Genomic DNA, 18,901 nt, shown 5'->3' with positions numbered 1-18,901 from the left:
GAATCACAAAACCCAAATCCATCTACTTCTCATCTTCTCATCCCAATAAGTCATAATTTTTGCCACTTTTTGCATTTTCAGTATTCTATTATTCACAATCTTGATAATGGCAGCCTCCATCTTGTTGGTAAGTTGTTCCTATCCTATCCTTTTATTTTTTTAAATGCACCTATTTCTCTCCTACCATAACTTTCATATGACAATAGATGGTGTTGCAGTCCACAAGCCACCATACCTTATTTCAAATAGATGTTTGTATTTGGTCTTAGCTATTTTGTAATTAGGTAATTATAGCCCTCCTTAGTGTTCTAGTTTGCAGTAGTCATTTGATAGTTTCTTTGAACAACCTTGACCCCATAAGAAATCCACAAAACATAGTGGATGAGGAGTACTGGAGCAACCTTCATTACTACATCCAGAAAAAGTTAACCCATTTACTTTGTTTTTGTATACCATGGAAAGATTTGTAAACTTATCTCCATATTCCAAATTTATTAAACTAATTTCTCCTCTATCTCTTTTGGTGCTTAGAATTGGTATTGCTATTCAAAGATGGTAGCAAAGAAAGCAACATGTGATTATGCAATGTTTAAATGTAGCCTTCATTTGATAACATTGCTGGGGTATGTTTAGTTTTATTTGTTACTTTTGTATCTAATTTTAAATACCTTTCTAGGTTTGCATAAATGTTTATAGAATTCAATAGAATGGTCTTACTTGAACATAATTCATGTTCATTTTCTATGGTTTCTCATTTCATAGTGCCCTTATAATTGCATTCAATGTGACAAATGTTGTAATAATAGGTGGGGATGTACTTTCTATAGCATGATCTTAAATTGTAGATCATGAAATCTTATCTTTATTGATGCTTAATTTACCCTCTTGCTTAGAATGAACAGTTAACTATCAAAAGGTGTTGCTATTAGATGGTTGTGAAGGTTATTACTTTAAAGTTTTTATTTGTGTTTGGTTAGTTTATTAGACTTCTAATATTTTGCTTCACATATTCATTTTCACAAGTGACATTGGTACTATTGATGGGCAGGGATGTATTTGGAGGGATTGCTACCATAATGTGAGTTCTTCCCTTCCTGGTTCCCTTTCGATTCAACTATTCTTTAGAATCCTCCAATAGAAAGGCCTCCACCTCTTTCGCCTCTATTTCTATGTCACACATCATTTAAGGTTATCTTTAAACCAATTTTCATTCTTGAGTTTTTGGACACAGAGAAGAAACATGAGGAAGTCCAGGTTCCTATTTGCCCAAAATACACAAGTTTTCACAAACTAGAATTGGGTGGGTCATAATTAGTGTTTTTTTTTTTATCATCAGCATATGGTATATTGGTTTGGAGATTATGATGTCAACTTCTATATTTATCTATTTATCCAAAATCCATCTTAATCTCTAGGAATTAGATTTGGGTGGGTCATAACTAGTGTATTTCTAACAATGAGCACATCATAGTATATTGGTTTGAATATTTTGTGAGGTCTACTGATATATATACCTATTTTCCCAAAATTCATCTTAGTCCACAAAAACTAGAATTGGGTGGGTCATAATTAGTTTATTTCTGCTCATGAGCCCATCATAGTATATATTGGTTTGGAGATTGTCAGGTCTACTTGTACATTGACTAGGATCTAGTCCAACCAGCTAACATCATGATCAATCTATTATTGCATACTAAAATTTTCCTAAACTTCTCTATCTAATCTTCTTTTCTAGAGCCGTAAAATGTCTTTTAACACTAGCTATTTTATTGGGGTTCCCATAGCAAAGAGAAAACACTATTAAAAGGAGATAGACGAATGATATTAATATCTTCATGATCCACCCTCACTAGTGTACAATGGTATTTATCTATAGTCTAATATTTTTTTTTTTCAAATGAATAATATTAATGTAAACAAGGTCTCATAATATTTTTTAATGTGTAGTTTAAGCTTTATGTCCATAATTTGAATAAGCTATAATTACTTGAGTTCTCATCTATATATCCTTCTTTGTTATCCTTCAACATTTCTTGATGTAGTTGAGTAGGGTGGTGGTATTCAAAACACAATGAAAGTTAGAATTTTAGAGGTTTAGGCACTCTAGCCTATCAATCATATCAAATACTTCAAGGATATGATTTGTCAAGACTATCTTCAATAATCCTAAATGAATGGTTTGGTTTTATAAACTTTAAAACACTCGAACTCAAGGGTTCTAAGGTTCCAATTCAATTCCAATACCTGCAATCCACACAACTCTTCCTCAAACTATTAAAAAAGCTAGTAGGCTATTTAGTAGATTGGAAGCATAACAAAAAACCCAAATAACTTAGACTTATTCCAAGACACATGATAAGGTGATGGTATTTATGGATAACCTTTTCAATGTTCTATGACATATCAAAAAAATTCATATGCTTGTTTTGGGTCAATACCAATATATGACTATACCCCTATTTTTAATGCATGGAAATGACTAATTTTCCTAAGGAAATATCAACAAATGACATCCTATCAAACCCAACTACTAGATAGTAACTAATTGTGCCTTAAAATGGCCATATGCAAAAGGAATTAACTCCAACGGGTCTGTAGCATCAAAACCCCCAATTTATGCCTTAAAACCCTTGTTATCTAGGGCTTCCATAATCTCTTGGTTCTACACTCTCTTGCAAAAAATTGAAGATGGATTCACCATCTAATGAAAACCACATAAAATTCCCAAACATAAAACACACTCCTTGTTTGACCAAATTAGCCACTGCTATACCTGATCCACCATTTCCATTGTTTTTCCTTCACTGTGATCACTTCTATTCAATCCAACTCTGCAAATGCTTGGTCAGTAATTTATAACACAAGTTAATAGTTGTTTTTCCATGAATTATGCCTGTATATTCATGGAATGACTCTAAATTATTCCTAAACCCTACTGCAACAACAAACTTCAAATACAAACAACTGGTTAACAGTAACTAGTGTGACAATGAGTCACTGCAATATTTGGAAGCACATCCAAAGTAAAATAAAATGATTTAAGAACCCTATCAATGCATTTGAAATTTAATCAATCAAATTGAGAATTGATAGATCAGGGAAATTGCAAAGTTTAAATAGTTATTGCTTATTGTTCGTCCAAAACTGTATACACCAATTTCAATACCTTCTCTTCTATCCTATAAAAAAGACCCTTTGCTATTAAAAAGACTCCAATATAACTCCCAAAACTAACCAACCAAATCTTAGTGTTGAGTTGAATTTTTAAACAAAAACATAACAAAATAATAGTTTCCTGAGATAACCATTATTATTTGAAAATTTGATTTTTTAAAAAACCAGAAATGGCTTTATTTGAAAATGTGACTTCTTCCTAATTGTTTCCTAAAGTCCTAGACTCATCCCCAACCTATCTTAGACTCCTAGAAACCTTATTAAGAACATTATTGAAACTTGGACAACTTTGGTCCATTACAACCAACCATTCTTTTTGCATCCATAATATCTAGTTGTTGTATTATAACTTAATAGAAGGAGATTTATTTTAAGGACCTGACACTACAACATTTTTTTGAATCATTTTAGCATTTCATATACATAATAGAAAGTTAAAAAGATGAAGCTAGTTGTTATGAAAGACAACAAATTGGTGTATGAGACTCTCTTTATCTATTCATTCCATAGAGCAATTACTTCTTTAATTTACCTTATATATTATTCATTAAGGTGTACAACACTACCCTCTTTGATTTATCACCTAACCTCCAATAAGAACTACATGTATGTAGTATTGTCATATTGAAAACTTTGAAATCCTATCCTAGACTAAGTGCATAGTTGATTGATAGCTTTGTAAGTCTGCTAAGAAACATGCTTCATGAATAACGACTAGAGGTATTTTAATCAACTCACCTTCTATTTGAAAATTCCATAAGGCCAATTCTTCTAAAGAGGAATTACATTATTTTAGTTTCATTATAGGTCTTAAGATCTTGCAATTGATCTGATGACCCTGCTTATACACTCCATCCTCCTGATTTGTATTAAGGGTCTTTGAGGTCACCATAAACTTCAACTTTGGCTTGGTTTTTTGTGGTGCTCCTGCACCATTTCTTCTATTGGATCCTTAAAAATTTCAACATTTCTTCTATTGGATCCTTCAAAATAACAAGCACATGAGCCATTTTTTTGACTTGATCCAATCTTTTTGCTTTACCACATTGATGTTAACATTGTTGGAAAATTGTAGCCAACTAGGCAATTGACTCATTAGGGGATATCATCTCTCTTAGAAGTCCCATCAATGGAATAAATGAAGGTTATATCATGGAATTCTCAAGGGTTATAGATAATTTTTTGAGGAGTGGCTATTCAAAAACAACTTGCCCTAGAGAAGCCTAGTTGGATATATTTTGCAGGAAAGAAAAGTTGACAATTCGAATTTGTTGCACATACCTATTAGATCATTGGCATTTTATAGCCAATTAGGCTGTTGATTTGTTATGTAGTCAACAAGTTTGTAGATCTTCAAAATTATATTGCCATCTAAGTTATTATCACTCTTTGGAAGCTCTCCTTGGTCCACTTCCAACTAAGCATATAGGGCTTAGGCTAGCTAACTGACATGTATACCAAACCATAATCATTTCTCTGGACAATGTTTGCAAACACTCAGGGTTGGACAAGTAATATTTTGCTTGGAATCTTGAGACAAAAAGGGAAAATTAGAAAGTTGTTGGATAATAAATGCCATGGTTAGAACATCAAAACAAAAAGAATTAAAAAACTAAATAATGGGACTAATGAAAACTACAAGCTTGAATAAAATCCATAAAATCACTGTAATATAGTTACCCAACCTAAACTTAAAGACCGTGTACAAAGGATGCTTAAGAATGATCCATGTACCTAATACCACCATATGTGATTAACAAATATCTAGGACAAATGGTAACAACTTCTTAGGAAAAAGATAATTATTTGAATGTACAAATCTTGTTCAAATCCCGATAAATAAATAAAGACAAAGAAATTTATGTCTAAGATATTATAAACATTTCCTCATATCATATCTAGCATTCATAAATTATGAAATTCCACTTTCTAGAAGGAAAATATTGATAAAATGCTTTTAGAAGATAGAAACAACTTTGAAACTGATATGCTCATTTATCAAAATGAAAAAATTTCATTTGCAATAAGAAAATTATCATGTGGTGTCAAATCTTTATACACAATGATGCAAGTGGCATATGAAGGAAAGCAGATTACACAATTCCTATATTTTACATAGTGCAGTTGATTATGAATTTATATATGGAGCAAATGTCTTAAAAACTTGCTCATAAACTGGTCTCTTATTATCTATAGCCTGATCCAAAACAAAAAGGAGAAATATTAGTAATCTTCAGATTAAGCCAAAGCCAACATTTTCAAGTTATCAATTTGTAGACAATTGTAATAGTTTTGCATTACTTTGTTATTAAACATGCCTTGAAATAATCCTGTTGGACTAGAGAAAGATTATGATGCTTAGAAGTTCATTTTATGTTAGTCTCAAATGGACTTTCTACTTTAATTTTACCTAATGAAAATTTTATTAGATCTTTTGGAAGAATGGAAATCAGCATGATCTCCTTCTTGTAGGCTCCCCAACCCCCAATCAACAGATAAATGTTATGGTGGAAGAGAGTGTGAAGCTGGCCAGAGAATTTAGTGCTAAAAAATGGACAATGCTAGCATTTCTTGACACATAGTATCCAGATAAGCTAGAGCCTCCTTATCTGCCTCATTGCATAGTAGGAACTGATGAATCAAATCTTGTTCCAAGTTTGATTTAGCTTTTTAGTATTAATATTGTGGAATTTCTTTTCTTATTGAAAAAAAAGGTTTTACTACTATTTGAACTGTTCTCTACTAGTATTTGACCATTTTGAACTTTTGATTGATTTGAAAATCTCTAGTTTGTTTTATTTGCATCTTCTAACTAGATTTTCTTTAGCTTTGTAATGAAGATTTTCTAAAAAAAGAAGAGTTCACAAAAATTAGAAAAACCCCAAATAAAGAAGATTTTCTAAAAAGAGAAGAGTTTGCAAAAATCCACATCCAAGGGTGGCTATTACTCTAATCATGAGCTAGAGGAGTCATACTATTGGAATATGGTAACTATGGTTAAAAAGTTAAAATTCCCTCTTTATTTTTGGAATTATATAGCTTGAATGTTCATTTTTATAATCAAGTGTTCTACATGTGAGTGTCTAAACATGGATATATGTTTACCTTTACTATAGTTTTCTACATGTCTAAAATAAGTTATAACTTTTATCCCTTTTTTTCTTGTAATTTTCATGCAATTTTCAAGAAATGATGTGTATGTTATATGGATTGTATAATTTCTATCCCTGGACTCCTCAGCCCTTGGCTGGTGGAATCACATGCTATGATTACACTTAGAAGTGATTGTGGAATTTATTCCTAATAAATGAATTTAGTGGTTGTAAATTTTCATTAGCTAACCTTTTGTTATTATTCTTAATGTGTGAGCCTGTCATCATCACTTTATTGTTTTAACTTGTACTTAGTTTATGCTCCCTTCTGTCTTACTGTTGGAATTTGCATGATTACTTTGTATGATTTGTCAACTTTAGATTTTTTGTTCCTTTGCTGATGTAAAGGTATTCTAGTTTGTACATATCCTTTCTTCAATATATCAATTTTTTTTCATTTCTTTCTAGGTCTTGCATTTCAACTGCAACATATGCTTGCTCAGGGCAATACATTTTTTGTTGGCCTATTTTGGTAAATATTGATTATTGAACAAGTACAATTTTTTTACATAAATTGTTCATGTGTTATTGTTGGAAGAGTGATGTGAAACAAGGTAAAACCTCAGAAAATAGGTTATTCCAAAGGATTTGAGATGATATTCACCTTAAATGATTTTGGAATACATTAACAAACAAGAATTTGTTTGACCTTGGTTTAAATGAGAAAATGAGTTTTATCACAGGTGGCATTAGAAATTTTAGTTTGACTTTAGGGAACCATTTTTGGTGCCTATTCCTACTAAAATTAATCATAATATTCACCATCTTGACCAAGTATTGGTGAGTACTTTTCAAGTTCTAACTTGAGAAACTCTTGTACAATTAGAAGCCTTAACTTACACAATGAATCTGACAACCAAGACTTGTGAATCAAACTATCAGATTTACAAGTATGCTAAAGAATAGGAAGACAATTGACTGTTAAAAAAAGCATTAAAACAATTACATATTAGTTTTGAAAAATTGCTCTTGTTTTTTTGAGCTTTTCTACCAGGTTTGAGTCATAAACTAGCTTGCCAAGTATAAATCTTGCAACTATGATGTCCATTTGTGATCTTTTTTTTTGTCAAGTCATATAGTTATATTTTGTGAGCTTGTTCTAGCAAGGAGAGTGGAGAGCTATGACATTAACATTCTTCAAATTTTCTTCTATTTAAGCCAAAATGCAAGGTGGAAGAAAGCCAAAAGCTTCATTCTTTTCAAAATTCTATTTTCCCCCCTTGTAGCCAGAACTTAATTTTATGTGCAAGAGACAACACAATATTTTTTACTAGTTTCTCTTATTTAATACTTTTGGCACAATAAGTCTATAAATTGTAAATAATAAATATGCTTGTGTGAATTGCAAACATTATTTATTGGTAACTCTGATTTGGTATATTTTACAACATCTCATTGTCACCTAACTCATATGGATAGTCACAGCTTAACAAATATTTGCATCTTCTAACTAGATTTTCTTTAGCTTTGTGAATAAAGTATCATATAGCAATGTCACTTATTGTCAATATACATGCCCTCTTTAGTTTCTCTATAATTATCTTGATAGGTTCACTAGATAAACCATTTTTTGAGGGCACAAATCATGTCTTGACCTCTAGAAGTTTTGATGATAATTGCACTAGCTATGTTTAGTTCTTTTTCATGGTACACATATGAAGTGGATTGTTGTGGCACTATTGGCTCTTGATGGCAATCACACCACCTAATGTTACACACATTTTTTTCCATTTATAGCCTATGGAGATATACGTTGACAATGAGGCAAAATTGACACTTATGGTTTAGTTTAGGTATTGAATTTATTTGAGTTTAATAATGTTCGATAAAATAGTAAATTGTTCTCTCTTTTTTTGTTTTTGGTATTTATGTCTTGAGATTCTTCTAGCACTACATCAAACTGAGCAAGTTGGAGAAGAACCAGAAGCTAAATGATCTACTTGATGCATTGGACTTTAATCAAGTTGTGATATTTTTGAAGAGTGTTAATAGAGCTAAAAAGTTGAACAAGCTTCTTGTGGAGTGCAACTTTCCATCAATTTGCATTCATTCTGGAATGCCACAAGAAGCAAGGTATATTTGATACTATTTTTCTTTTTGAATCTACCATGGTACTTAATGTAACAATTCCCTTTGCTCTTTAATCTGGGATATGGAATTGAATTTAATTTGTATAATTCTATCATCTCATATTGCTAGCTACTTCATTCATAAATAAAGCTTTTTGCAATTGGTGTTCATATACATTATTTATGGCAATATTTGGGATAAAAAGGATTATGCTTTTTTAAATTCTTGATGGTTCATGAAAACTTCTCTTAAGCATTTGATTTAATTATGTTTAACAAATACTAATGTGTTTCTTGTGATAGTCTTAAAAATAAAATTTTAATATGTGATTTTTCATGTAGATTAACTCAGTACAAAGGTTTCAAGGAAGGTCATAGGGTAAAATGAAGAACTTTGACTACCAAAGGCCAATGGTTTTGTGACATTGGTATGGTGTAGGTGCTCTGATATAGGTTGTGTTAAATTAGAAGTAGCTAGACCTTCTATCAATGATTCCTTGAGGTTCTCCAATGTCCTGGCCATGTCTCTCATTGAAGGTCATTCTCTTGGTGATTCATTGCTACAAAGAAAACCAACATTATTTGTAGCCATTATTTGTAACCATCTCTAAACTCTCCTATCTTTTTAATAGTTGTCCCCTAAAAATTGGCCTTGAACCAATATCCCTACTGATAAAGTTATTTCTTTGTTTCTTTTCTATGCACTGTAAGTATTTACTTGCTCTTAAAAAAAACATAGGATGTAATGCACATCAAATATTAGAATTTTAAATTTTCAACTAGATATTAGCATTTTTAATTTTCAACTAAATATCAACATGCTTATTTAGAATGGCAAGATAATTTGGTATTTAAATGTTTCACATCATTTGCTATATTGGTTTCTGAATATACAATGATACATTTTGAAATTCATGTGCCTAGAGTATGACTTTTATTCTAAATTTTTTCATGTAAGCATTTTATGTTTTCAGAGTAAGAATTATCTAGTAAATTTGACTGCTAAATTTGTTTTGTTCCATAAATTTCCTATGCAAAAATGTCCATTTGTTCCATGATGTATCAAGCAATTGTTTCTTATACAAGCTATTTAATTTGAAACCTTTTAAATCTTTGCAAAGATAAAGTTGGAGCTGGAGAATTTTTCTTCTCAAATGTGTCCTTTGATTTTAAAGTGTACATTCCATTACTTGGGTACATTTGGAAAGCTTTCAAAGTTAGGTATTCAAAATTTTAGGACTAGAAACATCAATAGGATAATGGTTTTTGCAAATGGAATGGATTTGGGAAAGTGTGTAGACAGATTCATCAAGACTTACAAATTGGCACACTCAAAATATTTTTAGAGTAGAATGCAATGATACAATCCATTTGATCTCATATATTATGGATTTAGAGTTATGATATCTTGAACAGGGGTACCGATCAATCTGTATTTCATGACACCAGTAAAAATTATTGCATTCAAAATCATGTTTGAAAATTGATCAAATAGATTCATCATAGGCTCAAATCTGGAACATAGAAAGTATGTGACCTCTAGAATGAAATACAATAGGAATATTCTCAGTATGTTCAACTAGGTCAATGTTATAGTTGGTCAAATAGGGCTCTCTAGAATTGAGGGCAATTTGCATCAGCATGATAGAGATAAGTAACCAACTTTGAGGGATTCAAAACCTTGTCAAAACATATCAAAATGACATGAAAATTGAAACATAGGTTCATTGATATGCATACAAAACACTCCCAAAGAAGTGAGTCATGAAATATAATTGGGTGTAAAATACTCGAATGCAGAGCTTAGCAATGCTCAAAATGATACTTCATAGAATGACTGAGAATGGCAATTTATCACTATAGGATGCATAGACATACTAAATGCAAGGTGCTAGAAATATAAAACAACTCTTATGCCTTAAAATGATGGCCAAGTACACAAACAAGAAAATGCATTTATAGGGCTCAAAATAAGTCAAAATTTTGGAATGGTACGCAAAATGGGAATGTAATTTTGAGTCCCACCAGTGGCTCTATCTGGGGATGCATGCCCCTTACAAGCATGGCAAGGATCTAGATCTTTGGAGAAAAAAGACAAATTCAACAAAAAATTTCTCGAACAACTTATTGAAAACAAGAAATATATTCTAACTATACAAGATGGTGGCCCTGGGTCACCCAACTTCTCAAAACTCCTTACCTCTATCAAACACATGATTCTCATTTACATCTCTTTGAGGTAAGCTATAAGTATCATTTTCATTAGTTTCACCACACACATCAAAATTTCTCATTAGCAGATTAGGTGAAATAAAAACCAGTGCATATAGAAACTTGAATCACTATCTTCATCTTGCTCACTATGAAAATGTATATCAACATTCTTGATGAGGCCAATTATTGCCTCTATTTTATATTAATTTAAATACTCTATTTTTAATACTACCAGGACATTTGTGAACTCATAACCAGTTGAATTTATGATAAAGTCCAAATAGAACTGTTAAACCATGGGTATATAGTTATGTCATATTTTGCTAATACTATACATACAATGAAGTATTTCATATAACCATCAAAATGTGTGTTATAATTACTAGATTTAGTTTGATTATGCTTATTTGTGTAAATATTTCTACATTGCAACTAACTTGCTAGGAATGGAAGAAGCTAGAGAGTGGTTGACAACATTCATGAATGAGTGTCAAGGCCCAACTACGATGAAGGAATCATTACAACACCAAAAGACATGGCTACTACAAAAGATGAGCCATTATTCAAGGAATGTAGGGATGAACTATTGCTATATTCCCTTTGTGTTTATTATTATGTTCAATTGATCATCCAAACTTTATTGCTTATTTTGCAGGCTATTATATTTCCCTCTTCTTCTCTAGTGGATCTTTAGTTAGTTTTCTTTTTTCTTTTTCTTTTTTCTGTTTTAGAATAAGTGTCGATCCTCTATTTATAGGGATTGGATCGATAGTTTAAAGAGGTTGGAAATTTTTTATGGAAAAACATTGCTGTATCTTGTAGCAAGTTATCTTTAGTTTTATGTATTGTTCTTATGTAAGGAGTTTTCCAAATATAATGAAGTAATTCTTGGTTTATATTCTATGTTAGTAGATTAGTCTAAGCCAACCAAGGTGGCCCACTTGGGAGGTGGATTAGATTAGGGTAGTGTAGATTTACTTCTAGCATTCCCAATATTTCAGATAGAAGTTACAGTTTCTTCTTGCAACATTGTACTTTGTGGACGTTCCTATAGCATCTGCAAGAGCAGTTATAGTGGATGGTTTGGGTTAAGATATAGGTCAGCATAGAGTTGTATTTCTAGCATTCATTTTAGTGAGAAGTTAAGTGTATTACTTTCTTGCAGTACTAGTGTAGGTTCTTTATATGTATTTTACTTTCTTCCAACATAAGCATAATGACTCTTCAAGGAAGATAGTACACATATTGTGCCGACCATTTCAAGTATACGTCCCTAGATTGAAAAATTAAATGCACCTCATAGTGAGAGAAGTAATCCTTACATTGAATAAACTATTACTAAGTAAGTCTTTGGGCATGATTATCTCACACCTATTGTGAGGTAAACCATTTTTGGTACCATTTCTGGGGATGGTGTCAAGCTAGGAACATCTTTTTGAGTCATTTTTTTTTATAGCTAAGTTTTTTAGAGATTTGCAGTCCTAAAAATTGCTTCACAAGTATGAAGAATTCAATTGCATGCATTGAAGAGGAAGACGACCAGATGAATATGGCATATTTATTCCATGAAGGTTTGTTAATTTGAATAAAAAAATTGAAGAAGTTGTGTTGCTTTTTGAGGATGCAAGCCTTGATTTTCCTGCAACATCTTCCTCTAGAGTAGAATCTTTGGATATAAGTGGTCTTCATCCATTTGCTGAAATCTTGGCCAGCTTTCTTGATAGTTCTGGTCCAAATTAACCCATTGTTAACGATCCCATAGCTAATGCTCATTTTCAGGAGCAAACCCATAATCAAATACCTTCAGTAATGGAACACCCTACTTTTTGATTTCCTCTCCTAAGCCTCATAAATAATGCTAATATCAAAAATATACCCAAAGCTACTCTTCTAAAGTTTTATGGACTTCTAACTAAGGATCCTAATACTTTCTTGTTTGATTTTGACATACTCTATTGTATCTTTGACTATAACACTGATGTCCACAAGCTCAAGTTGTTTCTATAAACACTGAAAGAATCAGCCTTATGAAATTGAAGAAGTTGAGTTGCCTTTTGAGGATGCAAGTTCTAATTTTCTTGCAAAATCTTCCTCTAGAGAAGAATCTTTGGATATAAATGGTATTCAACCTTTTTCTAAAATCTTGGCCAGCTTTCTTGATAGTTTTGGTCCAAATCCACCTATTGTTAACAATCATGTAGCTAATGCTGCTTTTCAGCAACAACCCCATAATCAACTACCTCCAGTAATGGCACACCCTAATTTTTCATTTCCTCTCCTAAGCCTCATAAATAATGATAATATCAAAAATATACCCAGAGCTACTCTTTTGAAGTTTTATGGACTTCTAACTAAGGATCCTAATGCTTTCTTATTTGAGTTCAACATACTCTATTGTATCTTTGACTATAACATCGATGCCCACAAACTCAAGTTGTTTCTAGAAACACTAGAAAAATTAGCCTTACAATGGTTCATGGGCTTAGGAGCCAATGCAATAGGTACTTGGGATGAGATGTAGACTCTATTTTTGGAGAAATACAAAGATTACTACAAGGGGAGTGATCCAAGAGTAGATAACATTTTTAGAATATCACATAAGGAGGACAAAACATTGGAAGACTATGTTTCACATTTTTTGTACACCATGTAGAAGAACCCCCAACATTTACTAGAAGAGGATTCATAGAAACTAGTCTTCTTGAAAGGGGTAAATGATAATTGTCTAGAAGCATTAGACTTGATGGCTAGTGGTGATATATACCAATCTTCTTGGGATGACCTCAAGAAAATCTATCTTAACTACTCAAGGTCAACTGTGAAGACAAGCAAAGGGTACCGGTCCATAGTCAGTAAGGGGCTCAGTGAGGGAATTTCAAAGCTTGAGATATCTAATTTAATCTTAGATTTCAAGAAGGATATCATAAATGATGTCACTACACATCTTGACACCATGACTGCAAGGAAGAAGTATGCAGAGGCTGAATCACGATTGGCAGAGTAGTGTCCTCACTACTGCAAACAAAAGCAAGCCTATAGATGTAAGCTACTAGCTGGCTTGGAGAATCAACATTTTCCAACTAATTAAATGAAGATAGATAGGGAAAATGATCAAGTGTTTTTCATTGCTCAATGTTGGCCATGGGCTTCAAGACAAGGTATGCCTCAAGATCCTCTACAATTTTCAAATCATTACAATAATCAGTGGAAAAACCAAAGTTATCAAAATCCTTCTCAATACTCCCAACCTCCTTGGAAAAACTAGCAAAACAACTAGTGGCCTAATCAAAAGAAATAATCAATGGAAAAACTAGGAAAACAACCAGTGACCTAATCAGTAAAATAACTAGTCGCAATATCAATAGAATCAATGGCAACCACCACAAGGAAATTGGTAACAAAATAACCAATGGAGGGGGCCTCCACAATAGCCTAAACAAAATTTTGGTAACCCACAACTATCGCCTTTGGTGTAACCACCTACAATAATGCCACTTCCTGCACCAAATAATGCTAATCCTAAGCCAACCCAATTGCCTGCTTAATCTTAGCCAAATCAAAATAATAAGCAACAAAAATAGAAAATGTACGCTGTAGATACCTAGTATTGCCCTACTTACTCATTAGAGATATTTGATATCCATTTGAGATCTGGTAAAACTCTACCTACACTAGAATATCTTATTATCATAGAAGTTGCAAACATCCTAGAACACTTCTAAAAGCTACACTGCCAAATACCAACCCACCAATTGATGTACCTAGTAGGACTATTGACCACACCTCAATGAATCCTCCCTTTCTACATAGGCTAAATACAGATAAGTCTATATCCCAAGAGGAAGAGACATTTAATATTGTTAAGAAGATGAAAAGCATGCACATCCAAATCCCTATATTCCAAGCTATCAAGGACATCCCTCTTTATGTAAAGGCTATTAAGGAAGCATGCCTTAAGAAGCCAGAGTGGAAGAAGAAAAATCCTCAAATAGTCCATGTTGTCGAGCAATTAGTAGATATCATGTTAGGGAAGGTAGTGATACCAAAGTATTCAGATTTTGGTAGTCTAATAGTTAATTTGATCATAAATGGACGTGCTATGAAAAATGCTTTAGTTGATTTAGGAGTAGCAATAAATGTGATAAGTAAAGATACAATGCATAGGTTACACATAAAAGGCTTATGGATAACTCCCACAATGTTACAACTTGTTGATAGTTCAACTGTCACTCCAGATGGTCTCATAGAAGATGTGATAGTGACTTTAGATTCATGGGAATACCCTACTAATTTTCTTATCCTATCACCTAAAGTAAAACTTGCTAGCTATCCTATCATATTAGGGAGACCCTAGTTAGCCTTTGCTAATGCTAAAATTAATTGCATATTAGGTAGTATGGCAATTTCAAATGGTCAAGCCATAAGGAAGCTAGCACTATATCCACCTACCCAACCTCAGCCAGACTTGGGAGAACCTATTTGGCTAGATTTAGAGGACAAAGATGAAAAGCTAAATTCTGTAGCCCAGCTCATGATGTTGTGTAGGCACTTTTTTTTGAAAATGTAGTAGGAAGATGATGTAATATAGAGCATTCTTACCAATGAATGTATAGTGGCTAGACATATTGCTGAGAGTTCTATCATAAAGCTATGTACCTATGAAGACTGTGTCTACCCAACAAGCCCTAAGATAATTGATCAATTTCTACCAAGTGAAGTAGATACAAATCCAATACCAAAAGTGTCAATGGTAGAGTTAACAACTACTATGGAATTTTCTCCTAGTCATAATGTCCATGTAAACAACAAGTTGTCCCCATCACAATTGGGATTGTTAACCAAGATCCTTAATCAACATGAAAAAGCCTTTTCTTGGGATTATGGGAATATGGTAGGATTGAGACCTAAAATTTACACCCATAAGATCTACATCAATGATGGAAGCTTCTTACTCTCTCAGTCTCAAAGGAGAATAAATCCAACATTACCTGAGATAGTTAAGACTAAGTTGCAGAAGTTGTTGGATGTTGGATTTGTCTATCCAATCTCTAATATCAAATCGGCATTGCCATTAGTTAATGCACATAAGAAAGGAGGGAGGTAAGTTCCAGTTATATGTAGATTATAGAGAGTTAAATAATGCCATAAAGAAGGATCACTTTCCTTTTCCCTTTGTTGACCAAGTTTTGGATACTTTGGCTAGAAAGAAATACTTCTCATTTCTAGATGGCTACAATGGTTACAATTAGATAAGTATTTCTCTAGAAGATCACATTTACATGTCCTTGGGGTATCTATGCTTATTTTATATTACCATTTGGCTTATGCAATGTAGCAACTACTTTTTAGAGAGTTGTAATCAACATCTTTGCTGACATACCACATGACTGCATGGAGATATACATGGAAAACTTCACTACATTTGGTGTCACACTTGAGAAAACCCTAAAGAAAGTACCAGTTTGATGTGAAGAACACAACCTATCTCTCAATATTTAGAAATTTTTTTTGATGATGCTGGAAGGTGTGGTCTTGGGACATTTTATCTTTGAAGCTAGAATATAGGTAGACCCTAAGAAAATAGAGGTAATTCTCACACTCCCTATTCCCACAAAGAAAAAAGAAATCAAATCTTTCCTAGGAAATGCTAGCTATTATAAGAGGCTTATCCAAAACTATAGTAAGATAGCTAGTCCTCTATATACTTTTCTTACCAAAGAAGCTAAATTTTCCTGGACAAAGGAATGTGATGACTCCTTCCAATAGCTCAAGTCACTATTGAAAACTACACCAATACTTAGGGGTCTTGATTGGAATTTACCTTTTCAAATAAATATAGATGCTTCTGACTATGCCATAGGTGTAGTCCTAGGATAAAAATCTCAAAAACTTGAAAATGAAATGTACTATATCAATAAGAGTCTTCATAGACTAGAGTTAAACTATACAGTGATTGAAAAAGAACTATTAGCAGTAGTTTATGCTTTGAACAAATTTTGGCATTATGCAACTAGTTATCCCATAATTGTTCATACTAATGATGCAACAATTAAGTATCTCATGAAAAAACTTTCCATTATAGGTAGGTTAGCATGATGACTACTTCTTTTGTAGGAATTTGATATCACAATCATTGACAAACCTAGGAAAGCAAATGTAGTAGCTGATTATCTATCTAGAATCTACCATGATGAAGAATATACTAATTTGATAGATGATACATTTCCAAATGAGTATTCATTTCATATTTCTATCCAAACCCCGTGATATGTAGACATAGCTAATTATATTGTAGCTAACAAAGTGCCTGTACATTTCTCTTACAAGGATAGAAGATTGCTTGTAGAGAAAAGTTTCCATTTCTCTTGTATTGATAACACACTATTTTGCACTTGACCTAATCAAGTTATGCAGAGGTGTGTGCAAGAAGATGAGACATACAAAATTCTACATGTATGTCATAATGAGCCATGTGGGGGGCACTTTGTAGCAGAAAGAACAACATTAAAGATTTTAACAACTGGTTACTATTGGCCTATTGGTGTTTGAAAACGTTGTAGGTTTCCAATTACCCCGATGAGAATATGACACATCTAGGGGCAGCTAACTCCCATCTTCAACACATTATTTCAGACACCAGGCCAACTTAAGGCTTGACCCTTCTTCACTTCAGGCTCTGCAAGACCTAGGTGGGTGGATTTCAAATTCAATCAATATGGTACTAGTCCAAAAACATATTCGTGAATCTAACAAAGTAGATAAAATCCCTTATATCTCCTAACACTTATGAAATGATATAAATCTCTAGTAGCTAAATGCAAAACCATGGAGTTCATAAGCTAAGTGAGGGCATCATATTTAGGTTCTTCAACATAAACAAGAAATACAATTGATTAATGATTGTGAATTGAGCAAAACCTCAAGTATGCAACAGTAAGACCTAATGATCCTGTAGCTGACTAGTACCTAATCCATTGGGCAAATCCATGAATTAAATGCATACATATGGATACCTAATACTTATTTATATATTTAGATATATGATATATCTATTTACCTTGTGAACATACATCCATGCTCATTCTAGATCTCATTCTTACATGATATCCGCATTAGTAAACTTGCAACCTTGTTAATTTCTCTGAAGCATTTACATAACCCCTTGAGTTTTAAGCAACATGAAATAACATATAGCCTTAAGGGACTGCAACTACAACCTAAGATCTTTGTTCAAAGATTATAAAACATTGAAGATCACTGATAAAGGAGACAAGATTAAGATGAAACTCAACTTGTTGTTCTTTGTATTAATTTCCTTGAAATAATACATTCACATGCATGAAATGAAAACACAAAAAAATTTAATAGATCTGAACTATTTGTATTATCCTTCCTAATGTTGTTCATACAAGAGAATTATACTAAAAGAATGGTGTCACAGTATTGGGAATACATCAAGATTGGAACCAAAACCTAGTATCATGGTGATGGGAAATTTTTCTCCATAAAACTAGAACCAACAATGGTCTCATAGTGAAAAAATTGGAACCCCTACAATCAGAAAGAAAGGGAATGATATAGTAGGAAGTGAATTCTTGGATTTTTTGTAAAGATGACATGTGTCCACTCAAAATTCATTCCCAAGAAGATGAAAACCCTCTTTCTACCCTCTCTCTATAACTGCATATCAAATCTTCATCATTTGGCCTCTACAAGGCACAAAGAATCTTAGATATTTTGATTCAACATCATAACTAATTTTTGATGCTAAAGTGAACTCCTGGTAAAAGTAAAAATCAATTGAACATGACCTTTAGAAGATAAGAAAACAAATTAAAGTCAATTTTCTTCACTTTTAGACTACAACCAACCTTTATATTTGTCCTTTAACCAATTCTGATGATCAATGTTGAAATCTGCCTATTCTCCTAAGAACGCCCCAAAATTTACAAATTGACTTACAGTGAAAACTGGTGAATACCTGTGCACAATCTAACCTCAAAAATAGAAAATTTAGCTCATTCCAATTCTGATGGTATATTGGAGAGTCTAATTTGGATAAAAATAGCCCCAATTATGACCATTTGAAAATTGGGCTCACATTCCATGGCTTTGTAAATTATTTTGCAAAAATTTAAACTTTTACTAAAGTTTAAACTATATGAAGTTCAGACATTTATTGGCAACACATGATTGGTTTAATCCTACACAGTTGTCGAATCTCCCCAACTGGGTGCCACATGTTAGCATGAGATTTTTCCATCTCTCCACCATGTCAATACCACATGTCAT

Source organism: Cupressus sempervirens, chromosome 1, assembly GCF_028749045.1.
Source record: "Cupressus sempervirens isolate cs-2001-9-10 chromosome 1, ASM2874904v1, whole genome shotgun sequence".
In the NCBI taxonomy this organism is placed as follows: Eukaryota; Viridiplantae; Streptophyta; class Pinopsida; order Cupressales; family Cupressaceae; genus Cupressus; species Cupressus sempervirens.
Note: the sequence above shows the minus strand (reverse complement) of the source record.